General features: G+C 35.9%; 1 protein-coding gene and 1 long non-coding RNA gene across 4 annotated transcripts in view; one reads left to right on the top strand and one right to left on the bottom strand.

Moving 5' to 3' along the window:
• Positions 1–38: 38 nt before the first annotated feature.
• Positions 39–20,649, bottom strand: part of LOC148133459 (uncharacterized) — a 291,809-nt gene continuing 271,198 nt past the window's right edge. The window contains exon 8 of the long non-coding RNA XR_015746831.1: positions 39–467. This is a non-coding gene — a long non-coding RNA (uncharacterized LOC148133459). The remainder of the gene's footprint in view (positions 468–20,649) is intronic.
• Positions 6,452–20,649, top strand: part of DICER1 (dicer 1, ribonuclease III) — a 74,128-nt gene continuing 59,930 nt past the window's right edge. Inside the window, exons 1-3 of one of the 3 annotated variants that reach the window (XM_087952114.1) lie at positions 6,452–6,578; positions 14,442–14,546; positions 17,388–17,447. The gene's annotated coding sequence lies outside the window, so the exon portion shown is untranslated. Of the gene's footprint in view, positions 6,904–6,977; positions 7,285–14,441; positions 14,547–17,387; positions 17,448–20,649 lie in introns of those variants that run through there. The other 2 variants (XM_087952112.1, XM_087952113.1) reach the window with 2 other exon arrangements.

The following is a 20,649-nucleotide window of genomic DNA, read 5'->3' as shown; positions in this document are numbered from 1 at the left end:
AACAAAAAAGTTATCCAGAATGAAATCAGCACACTTTTATTCACTTGTTTGTACAATTAATTCATTGGTTGATTTAAAAAATCCTTAATATGTCATACTGAGGTAATAGTCACCATGTCATTCAATGGTATTATCCAGATCCAATAAAAATTCTCCAGGAGTGGTATCTTAGCAAGAGATACACTCTTCCATCTTGCCAACGCGCTTGGTCATCTTGATTAGATTTACTCATTGGATTGAGGCCTGTGCTTCCAAATCTGGAATTCATCTTCTAGAATTTCGATTATGTTTCCTGATCTTCTAATTCCAGTGTTTGTGGAAACTTCCACCAACATCACTCAAATATTGAAGGCAGAATCTGTGGATCCTTAACTTCATGTGAAGATTTATTATCAGTGGACTCACTGTTACTATGCTCTCTGATTTCTTAACATTTCAATTATGGCCACTGACTTTGGCAGGAGAATCTGAAATCAAGTTGCACAATAGGCATAATAAGCAAAGGTGATACTGGTGGGGTTGGCAGATTTAGTGATGGAGAAATGCTTCAAATATTAAAAAAAAAAACATTATAGAAAGCTTTTTAAATTTGCTTTTCATCCCCCCCCCCCCCCAAAAAAAAAAAAGCCTATGGACCAATTATAAAAATTTGAAATGAAATAATAACTGTGCTTACATTTTTACATAAAGTAGCACGGATTTTTGTTGCTGCAGTGTTTGGGGCTTGTCTGAATAAGAGAAACTGCATAAGAACTTTATTCAGATCAGCCCAAATGCACTGCAGCAACAGCACAGCAAAAAACAACAAAGTAGAGCATCTATGCAACATATTCCAACAAAATGGATATCCACGCAAACTTATCAAAAGGTCCGTGACGGGTGGGATTCAATTAGTGTTACTACCGGTTCGGTCAGAGTGTGTTTTGCTGCGCGTGCACGTAAAACAAATGCAAAAAACATCAGCTGTGCCGCCCGGACAGCTGACAAGTGCTGCGTGCAGGTGTGCAGCATTTGAAAATCCTCTTCTTTCCTGCTTTTTCAACCTAAGCTGTGCCATGCAAAGCAGCTGAGGTTGAAAAACAGGAAATAAAAGGACAGCCAAGAGCCTGGGCAGGTGGGTAGGCCAAACAGACAACCAAAAGGTCGTTGCACCGAAGCGGTTCCGTGTCTGCCGCTCTTCAGAGCTACCAGTTCTATAGAACCAGGCCAAACCAGTAGCATCCCACCCTGGTCCCTGACCACTCAAATGCATACAGCACAACCAACACAAATCCTAAAGAGAGTTATGCTACCATGCATCAAGAATATCTCAGAAACCACCAATAGACTACTACAACCACATGGCATCAGTGTAACACACAGGCCAACTAAAGCCCTTCAAAACATCCTAAGCCAGGGGTGTCAAACTCAAGGCCCGGGGGCTGAATCTGGTCTGTGGGGTGCTTAGATCTGGCTCAGAGGGCCACCCTGGAAATAGTGAAGGACCGACCTGCTGTGGCTCTGCCAGAAAAACAGAGTTCAGGAGCTTTTTCTGGTGGACGGCTGCAAAAGGCCATCGTAGTCAAATATGGAGCTCAAAAACAGAGCTTTCACTGGTCTTGCCTTCCTCTGCTAGAGACAATGGATCCCCTCCAGCCCCGCCTGGGCCACCACAGGTGCCCCCGATACAAGTGATGTCAAGCTGGTCATGCCTACCCTGGCCACACCCACCTGGCCCCCAGGGTCAAACACAACCCTGATGAACCCCTCAATGAAACTGAGTTTGACACCCCTGTCCTAAGCAAATCAAAAGACCCAGCAACTCCAGTAATAAAAACAGGAATCATCTACAATCATATACAATATAGTAACTGCAACACCCACTATGTAGGACAAACAGGCAGAAGACTGGCAGAACGCATCCATGAACACCAACTAGCAGTCAGAAGACATGATAAAAACTCATTAATTTCACAACATATAGACAGACTTAACCATGGTTTCAATTGGGAAAATGTGACCATCCTGAACCAAGCCCAGTCCAAAAATTCCAGGGAATTTCTAGAAGAATTTCTCTAACAAATTAGCCACCAACACACACATAAACATTACAGACTATGCAAAACAGTCAACTAGCCAAAAAAGGGAACAAAAAGACCCAAGCACCTCTCCATTAGCAATCAGCACCCAGATCAGCATAGATTAACTCCAGTATTAATATCAGACCAATAATCAAGTAAACAATACCCCAGTTAAGAAACTGCCAAAGAAGCCAACAAAAAATAGCCCAACCTAAGACTCTCTAAGACCATCCCCACCAAAACTGACAGGGCAAGTTATCAGAATATACATGTATTTTTTGCACTATAAGACGCTCCAGACCATAAGACATGCCTAGCTTTTGGGGAGGAAAACACAGGAAAAAAATCTGCCTCTTCCTTCCAGCAATTTGTCTCCTTGCAGCAAACAGCAAATAGCCTGGTCAGCTTCAGCACAGCCTGATTTAGCATGAGCAGTTGATTGGCGGTTAGATCGGACTCCAGAATACTGCAGATCAACTGTTCCAGGCTGTGGCAATCACTGCAGCCTATCGCCGCTGCTGTTCATACCATTCACCACCTAGAACAGGGCAAAATGGGATGCACGGAGGCCTAAAACGGCCAAGGTGGGGCAGCAGCTGGCAGGGGCTTCAGCAACATTCACTCTATAAGATGCTCGTTTCCACCCACTTATGGCAAACTTACGGCAAACTGACAGCAACTGATGCTAGCACTGATGATGTTACCTAGTTTGGGTAATGAAATGTCTGCAAGAAAACAAGCAAGCTCAGAGACCACCAAGGAACCCTCAGTTTCTAACAATCTATTTTTAAAAAAATTCTTTTTTTACTTTAATATAAAATAAATTTTATTTTTTTTAAAAATAGAAGTGCAAACACATTCTACCCTTTCATATTATTTTCTGTTTCAACATGTGAATGTTTGCAATTACTGTTTAAAATTTAAGAGTAAATAAACATTAGATGCACAATCGGAACTGCAAATGGGATCTGTTTGCAAAACAATTTATCTGCAGTCATACTTTTAAAAAGAGGATGCAATACTGAACAGCTTAAAACATTTTTATGTTCCAAGTCTTCAAATAAAAGAGATGGATTTTCTGTGCTAAATTGTTTCTATTTGCTTATTTACTTCTGAATATAACTGTTTAGCTTATATTAAGGAAGAGAAAAATCACATGAAACAGACTAGGAACAGTGATAAAGACATGAATTTGAAACCAGGAATATATAATGAAAGCCTCTGCCCAATAATTACATTCCTTAAATCAATCAGTCAATCAATCAAACTAGCTAGCTGGCTCATCTAGCTAATGTATTCTTCTATTCTAGCATTTATACTCAAATGCATTGTTACCATTTTGGTAAAACTTTCTGAAACATGCGTACAGAAAACTAGTGTGAACATTCTTCCCCAAAAGGGAGGGTGAGGCCCTCACATTCCTGGACTTTTGGAAATGTCTGAAGAACTTACTCTGCCATCTTGCTTGGGGCTCACAGAGGATCACCAAGCTATGCGGCTCATTAGAACCTTGAAGGCCTTCCTCCCACCTTTTAAACTTTGAATTTCAACTAACGTTGCCTCCAAATAGAATATTTATATACAGTTTTTATATTTTTATATTTTACTTGTACACCACCCAGAATTCCTCTGTGAAGGAAGCAGACGGTTCCTAAATTTGACATACAAATAAACAAGTGACATTTCATAATTAATTTCAGAGGATATACCTGCAATACTATTCATAGTTACTTAGAAGTCAATTCCATAACACAAAGATCTTCATTTCTGATTGCATATTATTAATAAGCATCCAGCACAAAAGCGCTTTAGCCAATTTAAATGCAGTCTTTAGCTTTTATTCAGAAATGCTAATATTTTGCAATCAAATGGCCTTTAAGCCATTAGAAAGAGTATGTGGGCCACCAAGAAGAGACAAATATCTGGGTTCATTCTCTGACATTTCCACCTTCAACTATAACAGATATTGAAAGTCTATTTGTTTGTTTATTTTCCCTTTATTATTTTTATGAATAACTTAAGGTGGTAAACATACCTTATATTCCTTTCTCCTATTCAACAATTGAGAGAGTGATTGTCCTTGTGCCAGTCACTCTCTCTCAGCCTACCTCACAGGGTTGTTGTGGGCAAAGAGAGAGTGCCTGGTCCAAGATCATCCAGCCAGCTTTCATGCCTAAAGTTGGACTGGAACTCAATCTCCTGATTTCTTGGCCACCACCTTAACTATTAAATTATTTCTGAAAGCCACTTGCTCTCAAAAACAATTTAGTAATTAATATTTAATATTAATATTTAGTAAATAATTTAGTAGCTATATCTTTTGTTCCATGTTTGCTATGGACTCTTTATTTCAAATGTTAAAGTATTTACAACCAAAGCAACATAACTTTTTAAGTTGCCACATGTTTCCATCCTTCAATGACTAATTAATGTAAATTGCTCCTAATTTTTTTCCTTCTCATAGCAGAAAAATGGAATCCTGTAGAGATTATGAGCTCTGACTTTATATTTCAGTTCTAACCTGAAGAGGTCTACAACGACCTGCAGGGCAAATCTGGCTCACATCAGCTACTACATTAATTTTTAGCCTGCTATTTAATACAGGTAGTCCTCAATTTATGACCACAATTAAGCCCAAAATTTATGTTGCTAAGTGAAACACTTGAGTTTTGCCCCATTTTATGACCTTTCTTACCACAATTGTTACGTGAATCACTGCAGTTGTTAATAATATGCTTAAGTGAATCTGGCTTCTCCATTGATTTTGTCAGGTTGCAAAAGGTGACCCTGGGACATTGCAACCATCACAGTCATTTGCCAAGCACCTGAATTTTGATCACGTGACCATGGGAATGTTGCAATAGTTGTTAAGTTTGAAAAAGGGTCATAAACCACTTTTTAAAGTGCCTTGTAACTTCAAATGGTCACTAAATGAACTTTTGTAAGTCAAGGCCTGCTTGTAAAGTTTTAGATTTTTTTTTCTGTATCTGCCACAAAAAAAATCAGTCCAGCTACTTCAATTATGTATGGTTCAGATGCCTTCTCTCCCTACCTCAAATGCCTCCATTCTTGCCAAAAATGTATCTCCTCCTCTCTACTAATGCCTCATATAGCAACTTTATAGTATTTAACATTCTACATCTTATTTTCCCCTTGACCATTTACTGTTATCTTTCTGATAGGCAGGTACATACAGAATAACTTTTTGAACCACCAGTCTCTTACCTAAATGAAAAACAAATCACACTACATTGTCCATCTTGATTTAGTCCTGAGTCTAATAAAACAAAACCTTTACTTCAACCACTGTAAGCTCATTGAGCATGTAGACTGACATTGCTTTAATAGAAGCAAGACAAATTCAGCTGGATTGGTTTATGCTTAGATGCTATTCTTGATGTCTGTATGAATACATAGAATCATAATTTATATTTCAATTGTAACTACTGAAAATCTATTGAGTGGATCAAAGAGAAATGAATTCTGAAGAGATATGGTTTCTCTGCCTGTCATTCTGTTGTAAACAGAGAGAACTATGTTGATATAAAGCTACTGGTGGCAGTTTTGAGATTGATAGTATTAATGTAAGACCTGTACAATGGGGTGTTGGGAATCTGCTGGATCCAAAAACTTTTAAATCCCTCTGATGGATTCCAAAACTGTGCCTTTTGAGTCATATCAATCTACATATGAAGTAATGAAAGTGTATCTTCTCCTGCATTCTGGGTTTCCTTTTCTAGTTTTGGACACAGAAAAATATTAGATGTTATTTTCCTTAAGAAAAAAAGGGAACTTAATTTTATACATACATCAGTCAGTGGAGTAAGCTCTCAAAAGCAATTTAACGTTGCCTGTTGAAAAAGCATCTTTGCGACAACCTGGATGACTGAGAATCTCCATAGACACTTTAAATTCAGGTATCTTTCATATCTATTCCTCTGGCTTATAGTTTTTTCATATTCTGCATAATGTTGCTTACCCTGAAAGGGACATAAAGTTAATTTTGTTAATTTCCAACAAATAGGGGTACCTAAATTTTGCCTCTAGAATAATGCATGAGCTTTTTTGAAACTCTCTTGGGATCACGAGTTACATGTAGGAAGACTGCAATTTCATACATTCGAAGAGCGCTACTTTCCTCTAGAAGACCCAATTCTACACCGTTGGCGCAAGCAGAGCCTGAGAATACAAACTCTTTTGGCTTCTTCAATAAGGAAAAAAAGCAAGAAAGCACTTTCTTAGGGACTTAAGATCCGGCCATCGGCGCACGTGAATTTCTCCTGCAAACTCCTCCTCCTCCTCCCAGCCGCTTTCCAACCTCTTGGCCGTCTCCGACATTCCGATTGGCTAATCTCTCCACCTTTGACCTCTAACCCGGCTTGCCTCGCCAATCGCGCTCGTTCTTTTATTTTATTGAGTAAACGGCGAGGAGGCGGACGGGAGAAGAAAAGGGCACGCGGTGAGAAAGAAAAAGAGAGAGAGGGAAGAGAGCGAGCGAGCGACGCGACGTGATGTTAGGTGAGTTCGTCGCGTGGGTGTCGCGAGCCCGGACACGCTGCCTGAGGAGCGAGAGGCGTTGACTTTTCAGACCGCTGTTCTGCGCCGACGGCGTGGCATTGGGCCTTCTCGAGGAAAGCGCGGGGGTGGACCCCCCTCTTTTTGCGTAGGCAGGGGCGGGGAGGAAGCTTGTCGCAGCCGGCCCCAGGTAAATGGAGGAACCTGACAGTTGAGAGGAGGAGGAGGAGGAGGCGACCTAGGTGAAATGGCGGCGGCAGTTACCAATGGCGGCACAATGAGGCGACGCCTGTAAACCGGGTAAACTCCGGACTGTCCCACCTGGCAGGTAGGAGGCGCCGTTGGCCCTTTTCTGTCGCTCCCCGCCTCTGGTTTCGCTTCCTTGGGTCGAGTTGGCTCTTTCCAGGTTTTACTCCCTGGCTTGAGGGCCCAGCATTTGATGCTTGGCTGGACTCGCCTTTCTTTCCTCTCATCGGAGCAGCTGGGCGCCACTTGGAAACGCCGGGTCGAAAAAACCGTGTAGAAGCAGCAGCCTTTGTCTTCCACCCGAGCGGGTGCACTCGAGGCCTCTCCTTAAGTTACCCGCCGTCCTCTCTTTTTCCCCCGAAGGTGGCGCGGTTTGGAAAGAGCTTCCGTGGTTTTTCCTTCTCTTCTTCCCACGACCACCTTCTCTTAAAAAATAAATAAATCACAAAATCGGTTAATCCAGGTACATATGTCTTTGTGTTATAATAAGTTGGCTTTGAGCATTCTTGAAGGAAATTTGGGGTGGGGATTTATGACTTTTTTCCAATAACATCTGCCAGTTATACTAGTCTTTCCTATCGATCTCGCCCATTTGGGTGCAGTGAATTGGGGTTGATAACGCAACAATTACCGCCGTTTTGTTTCAAGTTCGAGGCGGTATATTGTTAACTCCTCTCTGAGGTGGACGTAAATAGCTTTGCTAGAGTTCCGGAAAGCTACATCAGGACCTACCTTATTTGCCATGTTAAGTTAATCTTTTGTAGTGGATTGAGAAGAAGGACATTCGACACCGACTTTAAAGAGATCCTTTCATTCAGAGTGATTAGCTGCCATTTTTCAAATTCTCTTCCTGCAATGTCTGGGCCGGAACATAGGAAAATTCTACATTTATCCCTCTTTCTTTTTTCCTCTTTTTCCAGTTTCTTCCCCTGCTTGTTCTTTGATGCTACTCTCAGTGTAGTTTCCGAGAAATAAGAATGCCTCAGTATAACATGTGGGACTACAGAGATTTTATTAAAGCAATCCTCAACCATCTAAATCTAGATAGCTTTGAAATAGATATATGGACATCTAGTAAACTCATTATAAACCTATGTCACCCATATCTGGTTTTTTTTTAAATCTATCTAGGTCAGGACATTGTTGCAAGTATTGTTCCCCCTCCCCCACTGCAATTCTTAAACTAACTTTTCTTTAACCTCTGTATCCCTCTCAAGTTGCCATTGAACAAAATATGCCTATCAGTGTAACAGTTTTGTTGTTTCTGATTTCTAGTTGCCTTCTGTCTGGCAAATTGAAAACAAGACCCCTTAACACAATGTAAATAACAGTCTGTTGTAGAATTTTTTAAAAAAATGCTTTATCTTTGGAAATGTTATATGTAAATATATATTGAATTAATGCTTCAAATTGTGTTTTAAACATGTGGGAAATCCTAGGAAATTGAATTTGATTGTCATTGTTTTTAATATATAAATCGAGGTTCAAGTAATATAAACTGTCATATTCCCAATTTGATTTGTAAAGGAAGTTCCACAAATGCTCTGTATTTTGTTATAGATAAGCATATTTTTAAAGTTGAATTCAATTGATTTTTGAGCAATGCAGGAAGAATACCTTCTTAGGGAAGTTTATTAATGCAAATGCGGTGCACAGTATGTGTTGTCTTATCTACAATTCCTTTGGGCCTCAATAGTGAGAATTAGACTACAGGTTACATTGACTTGGCATTGTTGTGACATCTGTTAATCATTACACTATGAGATATGGACCAGTACAACCAGATTATACTTTGCTCTAAGCCAGGAACATATACATATAGTATAACTGAATGCAATGCTTTATTTTTTCATTGCAAAGCCAAGAAATTTAGTTAAATCTGTGGCTTAGGAAAGCAGATACAAAATTGCAAAACAAGATACTGCAAAGCATGTGCTTACCACAAGCATTTGTGTTCAGGATAAAAACTGGACCCTGCTACACAGATTTGCAGAGAAATGAATGTATGTGATAGTCCTATTAAACGATTGAGAGCGCAAAAAAATGGAACTGGTTAACATCTACTAATATGAATGCATTCCTTGTATGATTAGATCTTTCCCAAACTGAAGCAAGTGTTTAATATATAGTGAAAATGTTTACAGAATGGAAAAGTCATTAGTAATTCAAAGGGATATAATCAGTGCCACCAAGTACTTCTGTTCATTCCTACATCTCTATTCTCTGGAATGGGTTTTGAGAAAAAGAGAAGTAAATGTACACTGAATAAAGGCAAATGTACACCATTCAATAAAACCCAAATTTAAAAAAATATCAGCTGTAGCACTCAATTATTGGAGTGCTAAATGAATAATTGCAGCTGTAGCATAACCAGAAACAGCCATTTTGATTATCACTTAAATAGAAAATTAGGATGGCATATTTTTAAATTCTCTTGTATTAATGGAGGAGAAAGTGGAGGTGATGTGTAGTATAATGACAACTTCTGATATTATACTTGTAGCACAAGATTATTTAAGATGGATATGAAACATTATTGTATTGCCATCTTTTGCTGCAATGAAAATACCTTAATTCTTGTTTTAGATTAGTCTTAACAAATATTCCTCTGGTTTATCCTGTTTTGGATTTTTGAACAGAGAGACTGAAAGGCTAAAGACTACTAAAAGGCTAAATAAAGACTTGTTTTGGCTTTTTAATATCAAAGAGAATTCAAACATCACATTTTTCTGTATTTAATTTCTCTACCCCCTAGTTTTAATAGCTATACTGTAAACACTAATATTGCTTTATAGCATAATCTGAATTTGGTTTTCTGCTGTTAATTAGCAGCAGAATTTAATTTAATTTAAAAGCTTGTCTAAGCCATAAAATAAATGTTAGACTGAAAATTGAAAATGCTATAACTTATTCTTTGTTTTACAATGAAATTTCATGTCAGCATCTTAGGACAGAAATGAAAATTAAAGGTGAAAAAAATGAGCAAGCTGACTGTATCCAGATACTATCAATCCACTCTTTATTTAAACGATTGTGTTGTAAAGTTGCCAGTACCCTTAATACTGAAGGATATGTCCACAGGGTATATTAAAAGTTAGTTTTGCACATGTATGTATTATTGCTTCATTTATGCAAGACCTCTCTATAGGGCAAAAACTTGACAAAGCATATAGAGATTCATTTTGATCAAATTATCACAAGAAAATTAGTGTTCTTAATGCAACACAGGTAATCTCTTAAACAGTCTTACTGCCATTTTTCAATGTGAGAAACGTGTTCAAAGAATCTGTTATAGCCTTTTCAGGGTTGCATAATTCAGGGCAAGTTGTCTTAACAGCAATGCAGTCTTCTAGTATTATTCACATGATATAACGATTTTTAATTAAATACTGAATAATTCGAATATTATTTAAGAGACTTTGTTTAGCAAAACAAAACTGGAGAATTGATAATACATTTTTGAGCACCATGTTGAACAGTGGCAAAATTGTAGAAAATATACAACAGATACAATTTGGAAAACTGTTGAGGGCTCTTAAGTCATTAACATATTTCTATATTTTCTTTGTATAAAGTATTGGAAGTCTACATTGATGTCACTTGGATTTTCATGACAGTCTCTATTCATAGCTTAGTGCCAGGTTGGAAAACAGTTTTGCCCCTCGATTTGCATAAAGCAGTCAATCCCCATGTCTACCTCTTTCTGTAAATATATACAGTACACATATAAAAAGACATGCTCTCTTTCCAGGTTTTGAACACAATTGCAGGGAAGAAGCCTTGTCGTTCTTTGTGATATTTCTGTGGGTTATTTTTGGAACAGTGATCTGCAGAAGATTGGCCGGGAGATGGGGAATGAAATGTGCCATTCCAAATGTCTCCCAAACATGTTGTTGGAATATGCTTTTTTTCCAGCACTGTTGAGTGCTTTTTCATAGTATCTTTGTCCATTCAGCAAACTGGAAGAAACTAATAGTTCATCCTTGCAATCTACCATATAAGGCTGCAAAGAAATTTTGAGAATTGCAGTATATGTTGCAAGATACAGTACAGCATACTGGCTGTATATCCATAATATCTGCCTTGATGGAGGAGAATTTCTCGAGTGATATTTCACGTTCCGTTTCTGCTTCTAATCACTGCTTAAGAACTGTGATTAAATTATTCTTAATTATTCTAAGATGGTTAAGACTTAAGTGAAAAAAAGTATTGGGACGATTTCTTCATCTAGAATGAATTCATCCAATGTAAATATTGCAAGAAAAAATGCTTTTAATTCCTAATTATTGTCATATGAGAGAGAGGGGTAGAAGCCAGGAGGAAGTGCTTGTTTGTTGTAGCCCCACATTATAGAACAGCTTCCCCATGGAAATTAGACTTTATATGTACTTTATATTGTTGTTTTATGCATACACTGCTGAGTACTCCGCAGTTGTAGTAACATAAAAATCTAATAAATATTTCTTACCGGGATTTAGCAGTGGAATGTTCTTCAGAATGATCTGCATATACAGTTACATTTGTTCCTTTTTTCCATTATCATCATCATGGTCAAATTGTTAAAATACTAATATTTTTAGATCAACTAATTGATATTATTTACATTCATCAAAATACAAGTGTCTACAAGTTATCTTCCTCTGTGTATACACACTCTTAAGCTGTCTTGGTCTTAGATTGTTTTGATGCTGGAAAAATTTCAATCACAGAGGGAAAGTATTTCTGTAGGAGAAAAACACAAATGCCAACAGATTCCTTCAATTCAAAAGAATATAGACATCCCCAAAATTCCACTTAAGATGTTACTTAGCCTGATAAAGAAACATTTGGAAACCAGCTCACAAGCTGGGAGGACAAATCTTCAAATATTACTTTAATAACTACAAATTTTAAGATCTATTTAGATCTGGACTTGACAATCTTTTGATATCAATACTATCTAATTGTATTTAGAAATTGAAGACACTATGCTTGGATTAATTTTTTTCTCTATTATACTTGAGCTTTTCTATTTTTACTTGAGAAAAGGCAAAATTAACTCAAATGAATTTGCAATGGATTTGTTTATATTTAAAAAACAGTTGAGTAAGATGACAAACACACACTATACTCCTAATTTCTTCACAACAGTAACCCTACGAGGTGGATTGGGCTGAGAGAGCGCAACTGGCCCAAAGTTGCCCAGTGGGCTTTCATGACTAAGGCTGGATTAGTTTCCTGGCTTCTAATCTGATGCCTAAACCACTGGACCAAACTAAGATAACATATATCACTGAGACTTCTATATTCAGAAATCAAGAAAATATATATTGCAATTATTAGTCTTTCATGGCCATGGTCAGTTGCTTTTTTCCCCCTCTCCATTCAGTGAAATATATAAATAGACAAATAGTAACTATGTGTTCAAAATGCAAGGAAGTGCTTTATACAAATATCTGAAAAGTAGCTGAATTTCAATTTTTTTCTCACTTCATTTGACATAGTAAATTATAAATTTGATATTTGTCTATTGAGATTCTTAATCATCCAGGCCATGAGTGTCCCAAAGGTGTTTTTTCCAAAAGGCAACTGGACTTTCTTTCTTTTTTCCTTCGAAAACATTTTAGTTCTCATCCAAGAAGCTTCTTCAGTATTAACTCAGAACTCAGTTCTAACAATTAGAACTGACGAAGCTTCCTGGATAAGAAGTGAAATGTTTTCAAAGAAAAAAAAACAAGAAAATCCAGTTGCCTTTTGAAAAAAAGCACTTTCAGGACAATGCTGATATTTGTTAAATGTACAAAAGAACAATTTTATGTTTTCTACCGTTACCTCATTTATTGTAGAAGCTATTGGTAGACTTATTCGACTTTGCTGTATTATACATGAATGGATTATCTGCTTGTTTTTTATGTGATGGTACATTTTTCAAGATTTTCTGTCTTTGCTTCCACAAATTATTTTGTAAAATTAATTCAAAACATCTAAAAGTACTCCTTTTGCAACAGTTTTCAGAATGCCAACAAGAGGGGCTAATCTGATCTATTTGTAGCAATTCCTCATTAGATGTTCTATTCAGCCTAGCCAATACTGGTTGGAGTTGGTGACTGCAGGAATCCACGTGCCACGCCACAAAGGACATTATAGGTCAAAATCAGTATCTTAAAATTGTATCCAGTGATCAATCGGCAACCAGTGCAGTGTTTGCCAAAACAATGTATTATGTCATAACTAAGGGCCAGAAAGAATGTAGGCAACTGCACTTTTTATCAACTGTAGCAGGCAGATTCTCTTGCCCCAAAATACAGTTGCTACTGATATGCAGTAGCTGAAGCTGTCATAGATCCCTCTGGCTATAGCTTTCATCTTCTATTCAAGAAGATGGTATGAATCCAGAAAGACCCTAAGATATGTTCTTTGATAGGTAGAGATTGCACACCAATGATCATTGTATCGACAGCAACTCTTGACTTCTGTTCTCTCCCACTCAGACCCAGACAGCCTTTAGATCAGATATGTCCAACCTGTGGGCCGCATGCAGCATTAGACAGTAATAATAAAATAATAATAAAAATATTTTAAAATTAACTATATTACAAATATTTTATATTTGGCCCTGGACAATCATTTTCACTTAGTATGACCCGGGCAAGCCAAAAGATTGGACAAGCATGCTTTAGATACCGGAAAGGATATTGACAGCATCTCCTTCAGGCCAAGGACAGTGATGTATAGTTAAGTATCAGCAGCATATTGATGATATCAAACTTCAAACTGCCAAATGACCTTTCCCAGGGGATTCCAACAGATGCTAACAACAGGGAAGATAGGACTGACTCATAGTACCCCTCATATCAAGAGCTACAAGGCCAACCTCTGTTCCTCCACAAGAAGTGATTTAACTTTCCTGTCAACTCAAAACATTTTGTATACACATTTTATAGTTTTCAACAGAGAGAGAGTTTCAAAGAGCAACATCAAGGGTGACAGTGAACTACGTATCTCAGAGTTACGTATTTCAGGCTAATGCCAAAATGTTAACTTCTAATAAATCCTTTTTAGTTTTGGGAGTGTGGCTCGAGGCTCATGATTTAATTGGAGTAACTGCTGGAATCCTGACATTTCCACCCTGAGCAAAGTGTGAAACTACTAGAAAACAATCTCTCCTGTCCCCAACTCTTAGAGGGAGTTTTTGCTCAATGAAATTGTGTTCAATGATATCAAAAACTATGAAGACGTCTAGTAAGACAAATTGGGACACACTACTATAATTGATTGAGAAAAATATACATAAATATATAAAACAATCTGCTGTTTTCCTGTTTTGAAGCTCAGCTTTATAATGTAGAATATATTCTGTTTATTTTGTTAATTTACTTCCCCTTTGAGGTTTTGTAAGATGAAATTACTTGGAAACATTAATTGTATTTAAAGATAATTGAATGCATCTAAATATGCTTATCTTTTCAGCCTTTATTCCTTTAAAATCACATTTTGGTTTTAAATTAATATTTCATATACCTAATCTAAATCTTGGTCAAAGAAGAAATCACAATGATAATCTTGCAATTATATTTTTCATTTTATTTTTAAAAATGTTTAGAGTCTTCTAACAAGACTTTTCTTCTATTAAATGAACAGGAGCTTGACAGTGATGTGAATACCATACACACCATACACGCAGATATAATGGTGTCAGAATGCAGTTCAGATAGCATATACGCAGAGATCTCAGAAATTAATACAGTAAGTTGATGACAGTTAATCTGCACAAAATTATTCATTACTGCATTTTTGAAAAGTATTTGGAAAAAATAGAGAAAATAAGAAATGAGAATCTAAATTAATTAGTAGCTATTATTTCAAAATTGCCTTCTTAAAGTGATATTGAAAAGTATTGTAATAACAGCTGTCTATATTGTGTGTTTTAAAATTTTATTAATTTTTTTATTAAAAATCCATATTGTGTATAATTTATTGTGAAAAATGTGGATTGATCATATACACACACACACACACACACACACACACAACCAAAGATCCACATAAAAATACCCGCGAAAACCTTAGAAAACTATATATATATATATTTTCTAAGGTTTTCGCGGGTATTTTTATGTGGATCTTTGGTTATTCAGGTTTTCTCCCGCGTAAAATTGGAAGTATCTTGGCAGCGTTTTGACGAAATCTCATTCGTTATCTTCAGGCTTGTGTCTTCAGCTTTGTGCTTCTCGGAGTGCTCCGAGAAGCACAAAGCCGAAGACACAAGCCTGAAGATGACCAAAGATACACACACACACACACACACACACACATATATATATATATATATATATATATATATATATATATATATATATATATATAGTATTCAGCTTTGGGTATTTTCCCACGTCATTATAGTTGTGCTTTTAAAGTTGTAGCAACGTTTCGGCATAATCTCATCTGCCATCGTCAGGCTTCTGTATAGTTGTGTGTGTGTGTGTATTTGTTTTCTTAAGTTTTCACAGGTACTTACATGTATGGTATTCAGCTTTGTTCAGGTATTTTCCCACATCATTATAGTTGTGCTTTTAAAGTTGTAGCAATGTTTCAGCAGAATCACATCTGCCATTATCAGGCTTCATCATCAGACGAACACAATACAGAAGCCTGATGATGGCAGATGAGATTCTGCCGAAACGTTGCTACAACTTTAAAAGCACAACTGTAATGACGTGGGAAAATACCTGAACAAAGCTGAAATTACATACATACATACATACATACATACATATGAAACACAAATGACTGTAAGATAGACAAAATATTTTTTGTAATTATTTGATTTATTCATTTATTCATTTCACCTAATTGACTTTTTGATGTTTACAATATTGTAAACAGCCCAGAATACTAACAAGATTAATATTTTTTCCTATGTGTACTTCCTTAACATTGACTGTCAGGTACCTGCCTTAAGAGATAGACTTTTGCTAAGATGTTACACAGTTTTAAATCAAATTATTTAAAAAAATTACATTAGAAAGGCTAGCAGAATTTTAATTTTAGTATCCTTAAGATTCAGAATGTTTGAATATCCTTATAGTGACTGAATTGGCAGGAAAAACTGCTGAAGTTCAAGTGGTCAAGGTTACTATAGTGCCAGATGTAACATAAAATCACAATATGCAAGTATGTGAAGTTCATATCCTTACATAAATTATTCTCTCTGAAAAGAAGTAATAGCTTATTTTCAAAGATAAAATCCTCCTAAAGCCATTTCTTAATATAATCAATTCCCTAGCTCTACTTGCAACATGGTGTCTGTCAGCTATGTTCCTATGGGTTGAGCAGTCAGTTCCAAGTAATGATCATAATCTATGGATTCTGCCTAAACCCTCACACTTAGTTTCCCCTCCTCTTTTTACCTTTGATAAAATTTTGTATAACTGGAGCATGACACTATTGAAAGAAAAAGTGTCAAATTACAGCTGTTAACAACTGAATCGTACTTCTTTTTCTACAACTATTTACTCAAGTATCAGTTATAATACAAGTTAGCAATAGTGCAGTCCCATTTCTGTCTACCCAGAAGTAAGTTCCATTTAGTTCAGTGGGTTCTCTGCTCAGTTATGTATAAGATTAGAAAGTGAAAAATATTTTCAAGGGGCTTTATTGGGCAATAGAAATAGCTTTTCATTTTCGGTATGCACATAATTGTATAGAATTTTGAAAGAAATATTTTTATTCATTCATAGTTTTCTAGCAAGTAGGCTGTCCAGTAACCATGTATGAGTTGAATGGTCATATAATTTTGTTTAATAAATAAATGAGGACCATCTTTGTACAAAAATAGTTATACACCGGAGACAAATTCCTTATGACTCCAATCACACTTGAGCAATAAAGAATATTCCTATTCCTAAAAATAGGAACAATGTGATTAAGAATTTATAGCATGTTTGCTTTGGACTTTATCCTCATTTTTAAAAATGAAAATGTAAAATTTGTATATGGGTGTTTCATAAATATTGAATTGAACCAAAGAATAGAAAGTTTATAGTTGTTTGTATAAAATGAATGCTGCTTTTGATAGCAATTAATATGCCTATAGGAAAATGCTTGTATCCTTTGTATATTAATCATGGATAGGAGATCAGATTGATTGAGTTCTGAAGTTGCATGTTTTCACTGTATTTACTCTCTTAAGCATGAATCCCTTCCCATGCCAGACCTTGACTTAGGCTTTTTTTGCCTAAATATTGTTAGTGCTGCACACTAATTTTTTTTTGTTTTTGCCCCTGAATTAAATTAGTATTAGAAGTTAAATGGAATTTGCATTCTGAAGAGTAAAGTTTGCCTGGAAGATGAAAAGTAATGCAGTATCATCACAAGTTCTTACTATCCTCCAATTTCATGGAGAATCTTACTGGTGATACATATTCATTTGCATTCTACTTTTTCCATTCAATTAAATTCTCATTGTTCTGAATATTGTCACTTAGTATTTAAATATTTGTTCTTTATAGATTTATTAAATTCTTTTAAATAGCATAAAACAATGGATATGCTTCTGTAACCTGTCTGTTATGTTTTTCATTACAGGTAGTCCTCAACTTACGACCACAATTGAACCCAACATTTCTGTTGCTAGTCATTTGTTAAGTGAGTTTGCTCCATTTTATGACCTTTCTTGCCAAGTTGTTAAGTAAATCACACTGTACTTGTTAAGTTAGTAACATGATTGTTAAATGAACATGGCTTCTCCATTGACGTTACTTGTCAGAAGGTTACAAAAGGTAACATGTCCTCAGGATACTGCAACTGTCATAAATATGAGTCAGTTGTCAAGCGTGAATTTGGATGACATAACCATGGGGATGCTGCAAGGGTCATGAGTGTGAAAACCGGCCATAGGTCTCTTTTTTCACTGCTATTGTAACTTCAAACAGTCATTAAATGAACTTTTGTAAGTTGAGGTCTACCTTTATATACAACACATATATACAGGTATCAAAATTATTTTGTTACTACTTGGCATTTTTTTCAACATTTTTCAGAATAGTGTGCAAAATATGTAACAAAAGAATGACTATTTCATGCAATTGAATATGGTCTCTATAATAAACAAAATCAATGAAGGCTGGAAAGTCAGTGTAGCATAGGTGAATGAGCAGTCCCATAGTCGTTGGTTTAAACCTCATCCTGATCACTAGCTCACTAAGGCTGCAATTCTGTTGTTCATTGGATAATACTTTTTGAATCTTTTTCTATAAGAAGAGAGGCAGATAAGACCTTTGTGGGGTAGAAGAGATTTTTGATAGCTTGGAAATATTTGTGTCAAGATTAAAGTTAGAGGGATTTCCTAGACATGCCACATAATATACTCCATGTATCTTGAATGTTCCTGGACATTAGACCTAATAATGTAGTTCTAGTTTCCCCATTACTACCAATCAAAAAGAAAGAGTTCAGTGTATAGTAAGAATAAGAAGACATTCAGTGATATCTCTCTTCTATTTCTATTCAGCAGAATTTAGTTTCCTAAGAGACAACTATGCCAAATTATAAGATTACAGATATTAATTTAGGAAAAAAATTCTAGATGTAAATCCATTGAATTTGCTTGGATGTACTTTTATTTTGTACATAAAATGCAAATTAGTCCTCTATTTTGTAAATGTTATTTTTTAGACATTTTATCAGATGCTCTTTACTGAAATAAAAATATTTTTGAAATATGAAATAAACAAGAATTATCCTGTTTAATTTCAAATTCAGAGTGAAAGTGATTCATATTGTTCTTGTCATATGAAATGTCCACAAATGCTTAGAAAGCTAATATAAGAAAAGTTAAAATTTGTCCTTCTCCCCAAGATGGCTGCTGAATGGTGGGAATTTTTCCTTTTCCTGCTGACGTTCTGCTGATTTTGCTGCCAAAGCTAGTTCTCTGGCAGTGCTGCTTCCTGAATTTAAATGGGAGCACTTGGGAATGACCCAAAACACTTTTGAATGGCTATGGACCCACCTAGGAAGGGGAATCTTGAAGATTGTGGGAGCGGTCGCTTTCAGCAGTTTGTTTTCTAAGTATGCCTGGGTTTTAACTTAAACTTTTTGAATTTATTGTTTTGTTTTACTTTTTGTCTTAAAGTTGACTGGCTGTCTTGAATGCTGATTTACTTTAATCCCCTGCTGTACTTTATCTGCCCCCCCCCCCCTTTTTTCCCTTCTGATTTATGTCTTGAATAATTTTCGCTTTTCTGTATGGAAACACAGCATGCTTTTGAATGAAAGTGTTTTAATTTATATTGATATTAGACTTTCACCACAGGGTTTCTGTATTTTATTAATTTGTCAAATATTTGAATTTTTTTTTCATTTTTCTTTTAATTTTGGGTCAAATATTCAGACAATATTTTTTCACTCTACTTCAACGTTCTTGGTTCTTTGACTAACTCACACAGCAATAATGTATTGAATTATTGACAAGCAGGGCTGGTTGAAAAGACCATTTGGTAACATTCAATCTTTGGTTGAAAGTTTTTTTTTTTGAAAAATTTGATGAAATGATACTGTCTGTGGAAAATGCTCAGATGCATCTAGTATCTGGGTAATTCAGATGCACAAAAGAAGTGTGATTTAGTATCAGTCAATCTGTCACAAAGAAAGTGGGACTATATAGATTTAGGATTAATTCAGTTGATTGCATATACCTCTTTGAACTTCAAACCTGCAGTCTTTTACAACAACAAGAATTATATACTGCATGGAGAAGTGACAAATTGGTCTTTCCTAGGAAGATTGAATGAGATTAGTTTGATTTATCACATTTAATTAGGAACCAATTTCATCTGGACTTGGTTGGGAAGATAGACTGATTTTGGAGATTGAATTTATATTTAATCAAATAACAATTGATGAGGTTGAATTAAAAAATGAACGTGGATATTTGATCCAGAACAGATTACTGATAACTTTTGGGAGGATTTGGAATGATAAGATGCCATGGAAAATCTTCTCCGAGCTGATTAACAATTTGTTAACAGAGAGTTTTTAGTAATTTAAAAATCTTTGGATATGTTTCATAAAGGGTGGGATATTAATATTGGAGTAAAATATAAATATTCCACTAGAGGGGATAATATAATAGGTGTTAGTATTTTTCCCAATTCACTTTTTAATGTTTTGTTTGCTGTGTTTTCTTTTTGTTTGCTTGTTTTTTAAAAAACTTTTGGAATTTTGTATTTTAATTTTTTTGAATAAAATAATTTGATTAAAAAAGGAAAAAAAGAGAAGTTATTAATATCCATGTATTGTGAAGCTCTTAGGATGGTATGAGTGAACAACCAACATTCACTTTAGCCTAAAAGTTGCTGCTGAATTGTCAATTTAAAATTATATATATATAATACCTGTAAAAGCTGCAAAAAAAAAAAGGGAAAGGGAAACGTAAGAGTGGCTAAAGACTTATTTAAGTCTGTAGCCACTTTTTTGTATAACCATTAGAATGCTCTTATTTAGGCCATTCTTTTGACTTGTCATTGGTGCTTTCACTTTAATTGTCTTACAAACCATGCTATTTTCCAGTGGTTTTAATGTTTCTATAATATTTCTATGGCAACTATATCAGACAAAATTTGCTTCACCTTTTTTGATGCGTTGCTGGTCCCACTGCAGGGATGGGGAGTCAGCTGGCAGCCCACGCCCGGACCGACTGCCCGGACGGGCTTCTCTCGCAGATGCAATGATGACAAAGACACAAAGGCATGTCCTTGGGGGAGAGGAAGCCCCGAGCAAACTTTGCTCCTCTCTTTTATTGTGCAAGTTTAGGGTGGGGTTTAGGGTGTATGAGGAAACATTCCTTTTG

Source organism: Notechis scutatus, chromosome 1 (genome assembly GCF_049901735.1).
Source record: "Notechis scutatus isolate UNSWTSFEM ecotype Mainland chromosome 1, rNotScu1.2, whole genome shotgun sequence".
NCBI classification, from domain to species: Eukaryota; Metazoa; Chordata; class Lepidosauria; order Squamata; family Elapidae; genus Notechis; species Notechis scutatus.
Note: the sequence above shows the minus strand (reverse complement) of the source record. Positions and strands in the feature narration are given on the sequence as shown.